We start from the raw sequence: 12,018 nt of genomic DNA, 5'->3' as shown, positions 1-12,018 counted from the left end.
ATCTCGCCACTCTTGTTCCTTTATAAGGTTTACAAAGGTCTCTACAGCAACTGGATCAGCTTTCCTGAATAGCTGATGACAATATTTAACACGTGCTGCACCACAAAAATCTTTTAAAGTTAAAATTTGTGCCCCATGATCTAAAAGGCCATTCATCTTTTTGCTAACAGAATGCCCCTCTAGTAATGAGGAATGAACAAAAATGTCTATGGTTGTTCTACTGTTCTCTTGCACTCTCGTTGGAAAGAATACGGTTTGCATAAGATTATATGAATTAAAGAGGTCTACCAGCATCCTCTTCCTTGCACAATCACTTATACAATTAATATAGAAGTCACCACATATAACTAACTTTTTGTATTTCCTATAAAGTGAACCAAAAACCTCCTCTAGCTTTATCAAAAATGTTGTGAAATCGGAGTCTGGGGATCTATAAATAACAACAGTTAGAAGTTTAGCTCCGTTAAATTTAACCACACCTGCACAACATTCAAACACTTTTTCAGTGCAGTACTTTGAAACAACAATTGACTCAAATGGGATGCCGTTTTTCACATACATGGCTAATCCCCCACACCGCAAAGAGCTCCTTGAAAAGCTGCCAGCCAACCTGTATCCTGGTAACGGAAGCCTCTGAATTATCTCCTTATTTAAGAAGTGTTCAGATATACCAATAATTTCAGAGTCAACATCTATAAGCAGTTCACTAATTTTATCTCTAATACCTTGTATATTTTGATGAAATATACTAATTCCCTCATTACTCGGATACCTAAACTTTGTCAAAAGTGATTCCCTTGTTATAGAGACTTCCCTTAAGCAGGAATACCTATCAGCTGACTTCAATCTAAAAAAGGTGCAGCTCTAACACCTACTACTGCAGGAATTTTCCCATGAGTGATCCCACCGACCCCAGCTATGCTGTCACCTATAAGATTTGCCAACCTCCCCTTCCCATACCTGTTGAAGTGCAGGCCATGTCTAGTGCAACCCGTCCTGCTGATAGACTCCACCAACACCACTGAAATGTGACCCATGCTTTCTGTCATCAGCGCACCCCGAAGTCTCATGTCATTACGCCTGTCGGCTGTATTAAGATGAGGCTGATCGTGACGCTGAAACAGTTCCACGAAATGCACATTCGTGCTGCAACCATCTATGTTATACTCACCATCCCTATCAATGCTATTACCAGCCCCACCCACAATCACTACCTGATCCTCTTTAGTAAAATCCCTACATAATCCCCCTATGTTAACAGTCACCTGAGCCAACCCTGCATTAGGCTTCACAATGCTGGTGACCTGGTACTCACTCCCCAGCACTTCCTGCAACTGCTGGCCTTCACCTCTGCCATGAGAACTACCTAACAGCAGAACCTTCTCCTTCTTCTTCGACTTTGCAACTGTTCTAGGCATAGTAACTACTGAGGTCTGCTGCATACTTCCTACATCTACAGCTACTAGAGATTTCTCTCCACTAGACTCTGACAGTTGGTCAAATGGTTCAAATGGCTCTGAGGACTATGGGACTCAACTGCTGTGGTCATAAGTCCCCTAGAACTTAGAACTACTTAAACCTAACTAACCTAAGGACATCACACACATCCATGCCCGAGGCAGGATTCGAACCTGCGACCGTAGCAGTCGCACGGTTCCGGACTGCGCGCCTAGAACCGCGAGACCACCGCGGCCGGTGACAGTTGGTCATATCTATTGTAAACGCCAATAGTAAAACTATCTGAAAATCTTCTTCTCCCAGCAGATCTCTTGCCAACAGCCAGCTCCCATTCCCCAACCCCCTTCTCCCTCCTCATCCTATCCAGCTCCTTCTGTGCGTTTCTCAACTGCACCTGAAGGGCACGGATCTTACGCTCCTGCTCCTCTATCAACTTACTCTTGCCACATAACCTGCAGTTCCAGGAGAGGATCTCACCAGAATGCCCACTGGCTTCCACATTGCATTCCCCCCAGTGAAAATACTTCGAACAAGTCTCACACCGCAATCCACCACTCACGAACCTACGGCAAAGCCCACACTTCTCACTCATGGTAAAATTTTACTTTTTCTAAGTTCCGCTACTACAATAAGAAGATGTTAAAAACCTGACTACAATAATCACAAACTTGCTCTACAAGGGAAGTAACTACTATTATTAACAGTATTAAGAAACAACAAATGTAAATATAACAAAAGACTAATACAGATGAGAATCAAACGTCTAATGACACAGTAACGAAGTTGAAAACAGTTCCCAAAAGGTTCTTCTGAAATTATTTCACCAGAAAACACCAAGAACACCGGTTGAAGACTACTAAAGTTCCCAAATAAATCACTATTCACAAAAAATTAATTAGTACTTAGCTTTCGTTGCGCCGCTACAGCTGCAACTGGTCAGCGCGGAAAAGCGCGGTAAAGCGCGGTAAAGCTTCGAGTAATGAGTATGATGGGCAGGGGCACTGTGAGTATAGTGCGGGAAAATAGGTGGCAATTGTGGGCCTCACGGGAGGGGTGTCAGAGATAAGTCCCTGCAGTCACACAATTTTCTGTGTCTACAGTGGCTCAGAGGGATAGAGCGTCTGCCATATAAACAGGAGAGCCCGAGTTCGAGTTCCGGTCGGGGTATACATTTCCAACTCTCCCCGTTGATTTATATCAACGCCTCTATGCAGCTAATGGTATTCATTTCATTGTAATTTCATTCTAAAGGTAACATTCCGAGCGAATCGACAGCTACGGGTGACAGGCGACAGAGACATAACAACGGCATGATGTTGCCTTACCCAGCGACAGACTCTACAGTGTGTCGTTCGAATTCGAAGACGACGATTGTCCGCAAAAACATGTCGACTAATGAAATTGTGCGTTTACTTTTTGAAAAGCAGGAAGATGATTATTTGTTTTTGTACCGATATTTAAACAGGAGACGCCCTGTTAACTCGATGTTCAAGGAACGATGCAAGAAAGGTTTCTACATGTTAGAAAAGCTTTTACGAAGTAATAAAGAAAAATTTAGATCTTATTGCAGATTAAATAAAAAAAATTATTTTATTTTGAATTTAATCCATGAAGAATTACAACCAAGAACTACAAGAGATGTGATTACAGTCGAAGAAAAATTGTTCTTGAGGTTATAGTACTGTATGTGTATCGTTTCGTATATTATTTTGAGTTTCTTGTACACTAAAATTATGCTGCTAGTGAACAGCTTGTAGTGTCAAAGCAGTAGGTTTTTGAGGCGAGTATGCATACATGTCAACGGAATTTTTGGAAACAGAGGGAACAGTGACATGAACTAGAGTTAAATGACACTTCGGTACTGAAGTGCTGAATAGAAGAATCAGGATTCGCAGCTGCCATCATTTGATAATTAATCAGTGTGTTAAAAATTTCTTGCTTCGCTTTAAGTTTGTAAATTTGTGATAGCGAGCCAAAACCATCTCCGACATGATTGCGAAATTAATGTATTTCTATATCATGTTTTTGTGTTATTTTATTCAACAATGACTGCCGACTGTCACCCTCTTTTTTAAGTAATTGAGAATGGTATCGTCTCTTTTGTTTCTGCGTAGTCGTTTAGAATTAGTAGCCTCAGTACTTGTTGTAGGTTGGTGGTCTGTAAGAGTTTCATCCGCAACTCCTTCCTCATTCATCTCCCTGTAAGCGACAATACTCTCACCTCCAGTTTGCTCAGCAGTACCTGTCCTGTCCTGCACCACGTTAGTGCCGCCATTTCTATGCTGAGATACGGTCTCAAGAATACTCAGCTGTCTATATATTTTCCATTTAGAGTTCTTAGGAGCAGCGATTCTGCTCTTGATTTATTGTTGCGCTTGAATCTATTGTAGGAGTCTTTAATGTGTAGCCACCGTCTTTCACAATCCTCACCTGTAACGAAAATTATGACATGCATTTTACATGTTAACATTCAAATACTAATCACAGTTTCTTAGATATGTCGTGTACATTTACAAAACACATATTGCCTATGTGAATAATGATAAGGAGTTCTTTCTTTTCCCTTTTTTACAGATTCATGGCCACAAGAGAAACGTTTAAGTCATTGTCATATGCCTTTCGCATATCAGACGGCTATATCTCCCGGATCATTAGGAAAGTTTTTAACGTATTGAGAACAAAACTGATGTTAACAGCCTTGCTCTTGCGAAATGAAAATACTTTTAAGCACGTTGAACAAGATTTCTGGCAGAAATGGAATGTACCAAATTGTGTGAGCAGTATTGATGGCAAACATGTGCACATAAAAGCACCAAAAAACAGCAGAGCTAGAAAAATTACTTTTCCATTGTTCTGCTTGCAATAGTTGATGCCAATTACAAATTCATTGTTGTAGATGTTGGTTCTTATGGCAGAAAAGGTGACAGCCGTATTTTTCAAAAATCCGTGATGAGGAAAACGATTGCCAGAAACAATTTTAATTTCCCTGCGTGTGCTGTCCTTAGGTTAGTTAGGTTTAAGTAGTTCTAAGTTCTAGGGGACTGATGACCAAAGATGTTAAGTCCCATAGTGCTCAGAGCCAATTTCCCTGCATCTAAATCCCAGGACTGATATTTTAATGCCGCACTTCATAATCGGCGATGAAGCATTTGCACTTAGTAATTACTTGATGAAGCCATACTCTCGGAGAGTTGCACGATTAGATTGGGAAAAAGAAATTTTTAACTACCGTTTGTGTCGTGCTCGTCGATTAGTAGAAAACGCCTTTGGGTTATTGTCTAGGTTGTTTAGAGTGTTTGATACACAAATTGCAATTTTACCAGAATCAGTTAATGACCTGATTATAACAGCTTGTTGCCTACATAATATTCTTATCTTGAAGATCAACCAATTCCCTTCTATCAATGTAAAACACTGACTCAGTCAACAAGTGTGACAGAATTGGCGCATAACAGAGGTTTTACAAATAGTGTTGGATTTGAGGTGAGAGACAAGCTTAAACGGTTTTTTTCTAGTACACAGGGTGGAGCACCATGGCAAGATAACGCTGTAAATAATGGTAACTGATATTCGTTGAACTTCCGTAGTTAATTTGAATATTATTTACAAGAAACATACATAACGATATGTAAATATTTTTTTCATTTACGAAATTAATTTGATTATATACACTAATGGCGAGTAAAATTGCTACACCACGAAGATGACGTGCTACAGACGCGAAATTTAACCGACAGGAAGAAGATGTTGTGATATGCAAATCATTAGCTTTTCCGAGCATTCACACAAAGTTGGCGCCGGTGGCGACACCTACAACATGCTGACATGAGGAAAGTTTCCAACCGAATTCACATACACAAACAGCAGTTGACCGGCGTTGCCTGGTGAAACGTTGTTGTGATGCGTCGTGTAAGGGGGAGAAATGCGTACCATCACGTTTCCGACTTTGATAAAGGTCGGATTGTAGCCCGTTGCGATTGCGGTTTATCGTATCGCGACATTGCTGCTCGCGTTGGTCGAGATCCATTGACTGTTAGCAGAATATGGAATCAGTGGGTTCAGGAGGGTAATACGGAACGCCGTGCTGCATCCCAACGGCCTCGTATCACTAGTAGTCGAGAATACAGGCATCTTATCCGCATGGCTGTAACGGATCGTGCAGCCATGTCTCGATCCCTGAGTCGACAGATGGGGACGTTTGCAAGACAACAACCATCTGCACGAACAATTCGACGACGTTTGCAGCAGCAGCATGGACTGTCAGCTCGGAGACCATGGCTGTGGTTACCCTTGACGCTGCATCGCAGACAGGAGCGCCTGCGATGGTGTACTCATCGACGAACCTGGTTGCACTAATGGCAAAACGTCATTTTTTCGGATGAATCCAGGTTCTGTTCACAGCATCATGATGGTCGCGTCCGTGTTTGACAACATCTCTGTGAACGCACATTGGGAACGTGTATTCGTCATCGCCATACTGGCGTATCACCCGGCGTGACGGTATGGCGTGCCATTGGTTACACGTCTCGGCCGGCCGCGGTGGTCTCGCGGTCCTAGGCGCTCAGTTCGGAACTGCGCGACTGCTACGGTTGCTGGTTAGAATCCTGCCTCGGGCATGTATGTGTGTGATGTCGTTAGGTTAGTTAGGTTTAAGTAGTTCTAAGTTCTGGTGGACTGATGACCAAAGATGTTAAGTCCCACAGTGCTCAGAGCCATTTGAACCACTTTTTCCACGTCTCGGTCACCTCTTGTTCACATTGACAGCACTTTGAACAGTGGACGTTACATTTCAGATGTGTTATGAACTGTGGCTCTACCCTTCATTCGATCCCTGCGAAACCCTACATTTCAGCAGGATAATGCACGACCGCATGTTGCAGGTCCTGTACAGGCCTTACTGGATACAGAAAATGTTCGACTGCTGCCCTGGACAGCACATTCTCCAGATCTCTCACCAATTGGAAACGTCTGGTCAATGGTGGCCGAGCAACTGGCTCGTCACAATACGCCAGTCACTACTCGTAATGAACTGTGGTATCTTGTTGGGGCTGCATGGTCAGCTGTACCTGTACGTGCCATCCAAGCACTGTTTGACTCAATGCCCAGGCATATCAAGGCCGTTATTACGGCCAGAGGTGGTTATTCTGGGTACTCATTTCTCAGGATCTATGCACCCAAATTGCGTGAAAATTTGATCACATGTCAGTTCTTGTGTAATATATTTGTCCAATGAAAACCCGTTTATCATCTGCTTTTCTTCTTGGTGAAGCAATTTTAATGGCCAGTAGTGTATTTTGTTTATTTATGAAATTAACTTGATTATATATTACGCTTGTACATACTGATATAAATGGGAGTACTTGGCAAATAAAATGTGTAGTTAAATGAATAATACTCACTGTTTTTATTAAGCTCCTTCCCTACATCTTTCCATATTTTTTCCATCGCAAGTGTATTTTTGTATGCATCTAATTTGACGTCATGTAGCTGGGGGGTTGACACAGACCAAGCTGATCAGTTTTTCGTCTTCTTCGTGAGTATAATCCACATATACGCTCGGCGACACGCGACACTACTGGTATGGGAGCAGCAGTGTCACCCGTCGCGTGCGCGTCAGGTACACACAGGCGTGACGTGCAGCGCGACACTTGACGCGTCCTGCGAACGCACTCACATAAGAAATAATAGAAACCAGTAGTGTCGCTGTCGCCGGGCGACACTTCTCTCTGTCGCCTGTCTCTGTCGACAGTAGCTGTCGCTGCGCTTGGAATGTTTACCTTAAGACTGCCCCACATTTTGATAAACTGCCCTGCCAGCAAACAACCGCTTTAGGAACACGACAGAGACACATTCACTCACTCTATGATTCAAAGACTGAAGGAATAGGAAAGGAGCGTAGTAATGTGACGTCAACACAATTTAAATAATGTATTGGAGTAAAGGAAATCATAATTCCTTGATAACCTCCATACGCTGGTGACAAGAAACTATTTGCTAAGCTGATATGAATGCGTAATTTTTGATATTTTTGACATCATGTATCATGCAGAAATAGCATTCTCGATAAAGGTGTTTTCAAAGTGGATTACAATCAGTCCCGACTGAAAAAACATTTAATTAGATAGTAACCGGTTTCGGTCACTATTTGACGATCCTCAGGTCGTCATACTGAAATATGAACACACAATGAAATTAGAGGGATGTCTGACAATAGTAGTTACATATAAAAAACTTCACATGTAATTCAAATACTAAACGAAGAAATTATACCCATCATGGCAGGCGGTGGTGACGTCTAGAGCGGGCGTTGTAACTAGATGAAAACGAATGGCTAAAGAGATTAACACAGTTGTTGCTTCAATACGCGATGCTCCACTCTCTGCATACTGAATTACGTCAGCGATAGCCACACAGGCAAAGAGGATGTAAAACAATGTTACAATAAGGTATATCTAGAATTCTTACACCTTATTGCTACAACTGTTTTCCATCCTGCATGTTTCTTTGGCTATCGCTGACTTAATTCTGTATGCATTGGGAGGTGAATCGAATATTTAAACCACAACAGCGTTACTGTCCTTAGCATGTGACGTTCGTGGAGTTGTAACACCCACTCCATTCATCGCCTCCTTCTTCTTTTAGTATTTGTTATACACGATGTATTTTATATGTTATTACTATTACCTGACATCCCGCTATATCCATTCTGTGTTCATATTTCAGCATGAGGGTTTTATAATGGTCAAATAGCGATCGAAATAAACGTTTTTGCGGTCGAGACTGTTTGTAATCCGTTTCTAATGTTATGAATGTACGAACGTGTGAATTGCGGCTGAGAAATGCGCACCCAGCTAGTAACTCGTTCTCCCTACCTGATTTATTAAATTAATCGAAAATGTGAAGTGCTCAGCACTTGCGAAATGAATAAAGTTGGTTAAAACATTATGAAAGTGATCCCTGCGAAGCCGGCCGCTGATAGCCGCGCGGTTCTGGGCGCTTCAGTCTGGAACCGCGAGACCGCTACGGTCGCAGGTTCGAATCCTGCCTCGGGCATGGATGTGTGTGGTGTCCTTAGGTTAGTTAGATTTAAGTAGTTCTAAGTTCTAGGGGACTGATGACCTCAGGTGTTAAGTCCCATAGAGCTCAGAGTCATTTTTTGAACTGGCTCGTCACAATACGCCAGTCACTACTCTTGTTGAACTGTGGTATCGTGTTGAAGCTGCAGGGGCAGCTGTACCTGTAGACGCCATCCAAGCTCTGTTTGACTCAATGCCCCGGCTTTTAAAGGCCGTGGTTGTTCTGGGTACTGATTTCTCAGGATCTATGCACCCAAATTGCGTGAAAATGTAATCACATGCCAGTTCTAGTATAATATATTTGCCCAATGAATACCCGTTTACCATCTGCATTTCTTCTTGGTGTAGCAATTTTAATGGCCGGTAGTGTACTATGGGCATGTCTCAAGTTAGAAAATGTATGTCTATAAGCATCACTACGTAAAGTTAATAATTAATTTCCTCCATATGACAACTAAATCAAAGAGTGTCAGAAATAATCTCCTTACGAAACAGTATTGCGAGCAGGGGCTTGTATTCACAGTCGCGGGCCTGTAGCGTGGTAGGACACCTTGTAAGGGAACATCTTATTTCCCTGTCTCCCGCTGGTGGGTTTGAGGACATGAAAACATATACACTTCATCGGCTAATAAGGATGCGAAGCTTCTTTTGTCTTCTGGTTTGCTGGAAGCTGAAGGTAAAAAGCCCCTGCTCCTCTGAAGAAATTCAAAATGGGTGACTAAGTTTGGCACTGGTATGAGTAGCAGAAGTTTCCGGGTTCCTGAGAAGAAGACAGGTTAATACATACCGATGTTTACGTTGAGCGGAGTACAATAAAATTTCTATTGTGTATCTGTCAAGCCCATGCCAAGCAAGTCGCCACGTAAAATTGTCTTATATGATTAATTTTCCACTGTAATTTATTAGAAAAATATTTTGGCATATTAAACGGTCAGTTGAATCACTGCCAAAAGCCATCTAGCACATCCTTCGTAGATACCAACGTAGCATCAAGGATGAGTGAACTGTGAGCCGAAGATCACATACTTCCTAATGCAGCATCAAGTGAAAAGTTGACGTGAATTGTAATTTCAACTATGTGTCGTGCTCCTGGAGAGCTTATGTCCACCTGCGACAGCAAACGTAAACTGTAAAACTATCACAACCACCAAATTTACAGATGTCAAAGTTAGCGTAAGGAGGGCTATGCGTGAAGCGTTCAGTGAATTCGAAAGTAAAATTCTATGTACCGACTTGACAGAAAATCTTAGGAAATTCTGGTCTTACGTTAAATCAGTAAGTGGCTCGAAACAGCATATCCAGACACTACGGGATGATGATGGCATTGAAACAGAGGATGACACGCGTAAAGCTGAAATACTAAACACCTTTTTCCAAAGCTGTTTCACAGAGGAAGACCACACTGCAGTTCCTTCTCTAAATCCTCGCACAAACGAAAAAATGGCTGACATCGAAATAAGTGTCCAAGGAATAGAAAAGCAACTGGAATCACTCAATAGAGGAAAGTCCACTGGACCTGACGGGATACAAATTCGATTCTACACAGAGTACGCGAAAGAACTTGCCCCCCTTCTAACAGCCGTGTACCGCAAGTCTCTAGAGGAACGGAGGGTTCCAAATGATTGGAAAACAGCGCAGGTAGTCCCAGTCTTCAAGAAGGGTCGTCGAGCAGATGCGCAAAACTATAGACCTATATCTCTGACGTCGATCTGTTGTAGAATTTTAGAATATGTTTTTTGCTCGAGTATCATGTCGTTTTTGGAAACCCAGAATCTACTATGTAGGAATCAACATGGATTCCGGAAACAGCGATGGTGTGAGACCCAACTCGCTTTATTTGTTCATGAGACCCAGAAAGTATTAGATGCAGGCCCCCAGGTAGATGCTATTTTTCTTGACTTCCGGAAGGCATTCGATACAGTTCCGCACTGTCGCCTGATAAACAAAGTAAGAGCCTACGGAATATCAGACCTGCTGTGTGGCTGGATTGAAGAGTTTTTAGCAAACAGAACACAGCATGTTGTTATCAATGGAGAGACGTCTACAGACGTTAAAGTAACCTCTGGCGTGCCACAGGGGAGTGTTATGGGACCATTGCTTTTCACAATATATATAAATGACCTAGTAGATAGTGTCGGAAGCTCCATGCGGCTTTTCGCGGATGATGCTGTAGTATACAGAGAAGTTGCAGCATTAGAAAATTGTAGCGAAATGCAGGAAGATCTGCATCGGAAAGGCACTTGGTGCAGGGAGTGGCGACTGTCCCTTAACATAGACAAATGTAATGTATTGCGAATTCGTAGAAAGAAGGATCCTTTATTGTGTGATTATATGATAGCGGAACAAACACTGGTAGCAGTTACTTCTGTAAAATATCTGGGAGTATGCGTGCGGAACGATTTGAAGTGGAATGATCATATAAAATTAATTGTTGGTAAGTCGGGTACCGGGTTGAGATTCATTGGGAGAGTGCTTAGAAAATGTTGTCCATCAACAAAGGAGGTGGCTTACAAAACACTCGTTCGACCTATACCTGTGTGGGATCGGTTTGACGGAGGAGATAGAGAAGATTTAAAGAAGAGCGGCGCGTTTCGTCACAGGGTTATTTGGTAACCGTGATAGCGTTACGAAGATGTTTAATAAACTCAAGTGGCAGACTCTTCAAGAGAGGCGCTCTGCATCGCGGTGTAGATTGCTCGCCAGGTTTCGAGAGGGTGCGTTTCTGCATGAGGTATCGAATATATTGCTTCCCCCTACTTATACCTCCCGAGGAGGTCACGAATGTAAAATTAGAGAGATTAGAGCGCGCACGGAGGCATTCAGACAGTCGTTCTTCCCGCGAACCAAACGCGACTGGAACGGGAAAGGGAGGTAATGACAGTGGCACGTAAAGTGCCCTCCGCCACACACCGTTGGGTGGCTTGCGGAGTATAAATGTAGACGTAGATCCTTTGCAGTAACGTCACTGGAGGTAACGTTCTTAGGAGACGTCGCATCTATCTTCCATTTACCCTGTCTTGACCGTAATGCACAATTAGCTTAGACAGCGGAAACAATCCCTAGTCCATACTACATCTACAAATATACCTTTAAGCGAATACGGGGACGAAATGCAGGAGGCTTAAAAAGAGAATTTTAACAAACCCGAGGAACTCTTAAAATTCATTGTGAAACCTTCATCTGTCATTTATTTTGCACAGTTCTTTACTAGTATCTGTCAAATTTGAAGCTGAAAGTTTCACGATAAATTTTAACAGTTATTGAATCTCCCCACCTGCACGCATACATAAACTAGAAGAAGCTTAGGTGCGTTAGATATGAAGAATGTTCCTCACTAATGTGCGGAACTCAAACTATTCTAGTTTTCCAATATCGACATACGTCCACGCCAGCACAAATAATCCAGGAGCCACCCTGCAGGAGCATATTTGGAGGACGTGGTACGGTGACTGACGCACCTTGGAACGTACTATCTCGAAATTTT

This window comes from Schistocerca americana, chromosome 2 (assembly GCF_021461395.2).
Source record: "Schistocerca americana isolate TAMUIC-IGC-003095 chromosome 2, iqSchAmer2.1, whole genome shotgun sequence".
Classification (NCBI taxonomy): Eukaryota; Metazoa; Arthropoda; class Insecta; order Orthoptera; family Acrididae; genus Schistocerca; species Schistocerca americana.
The sequence above is the reverse complement of the archived record's forward strand: the minus strand, read 5'-3'. Positions refer to the sequence as shown.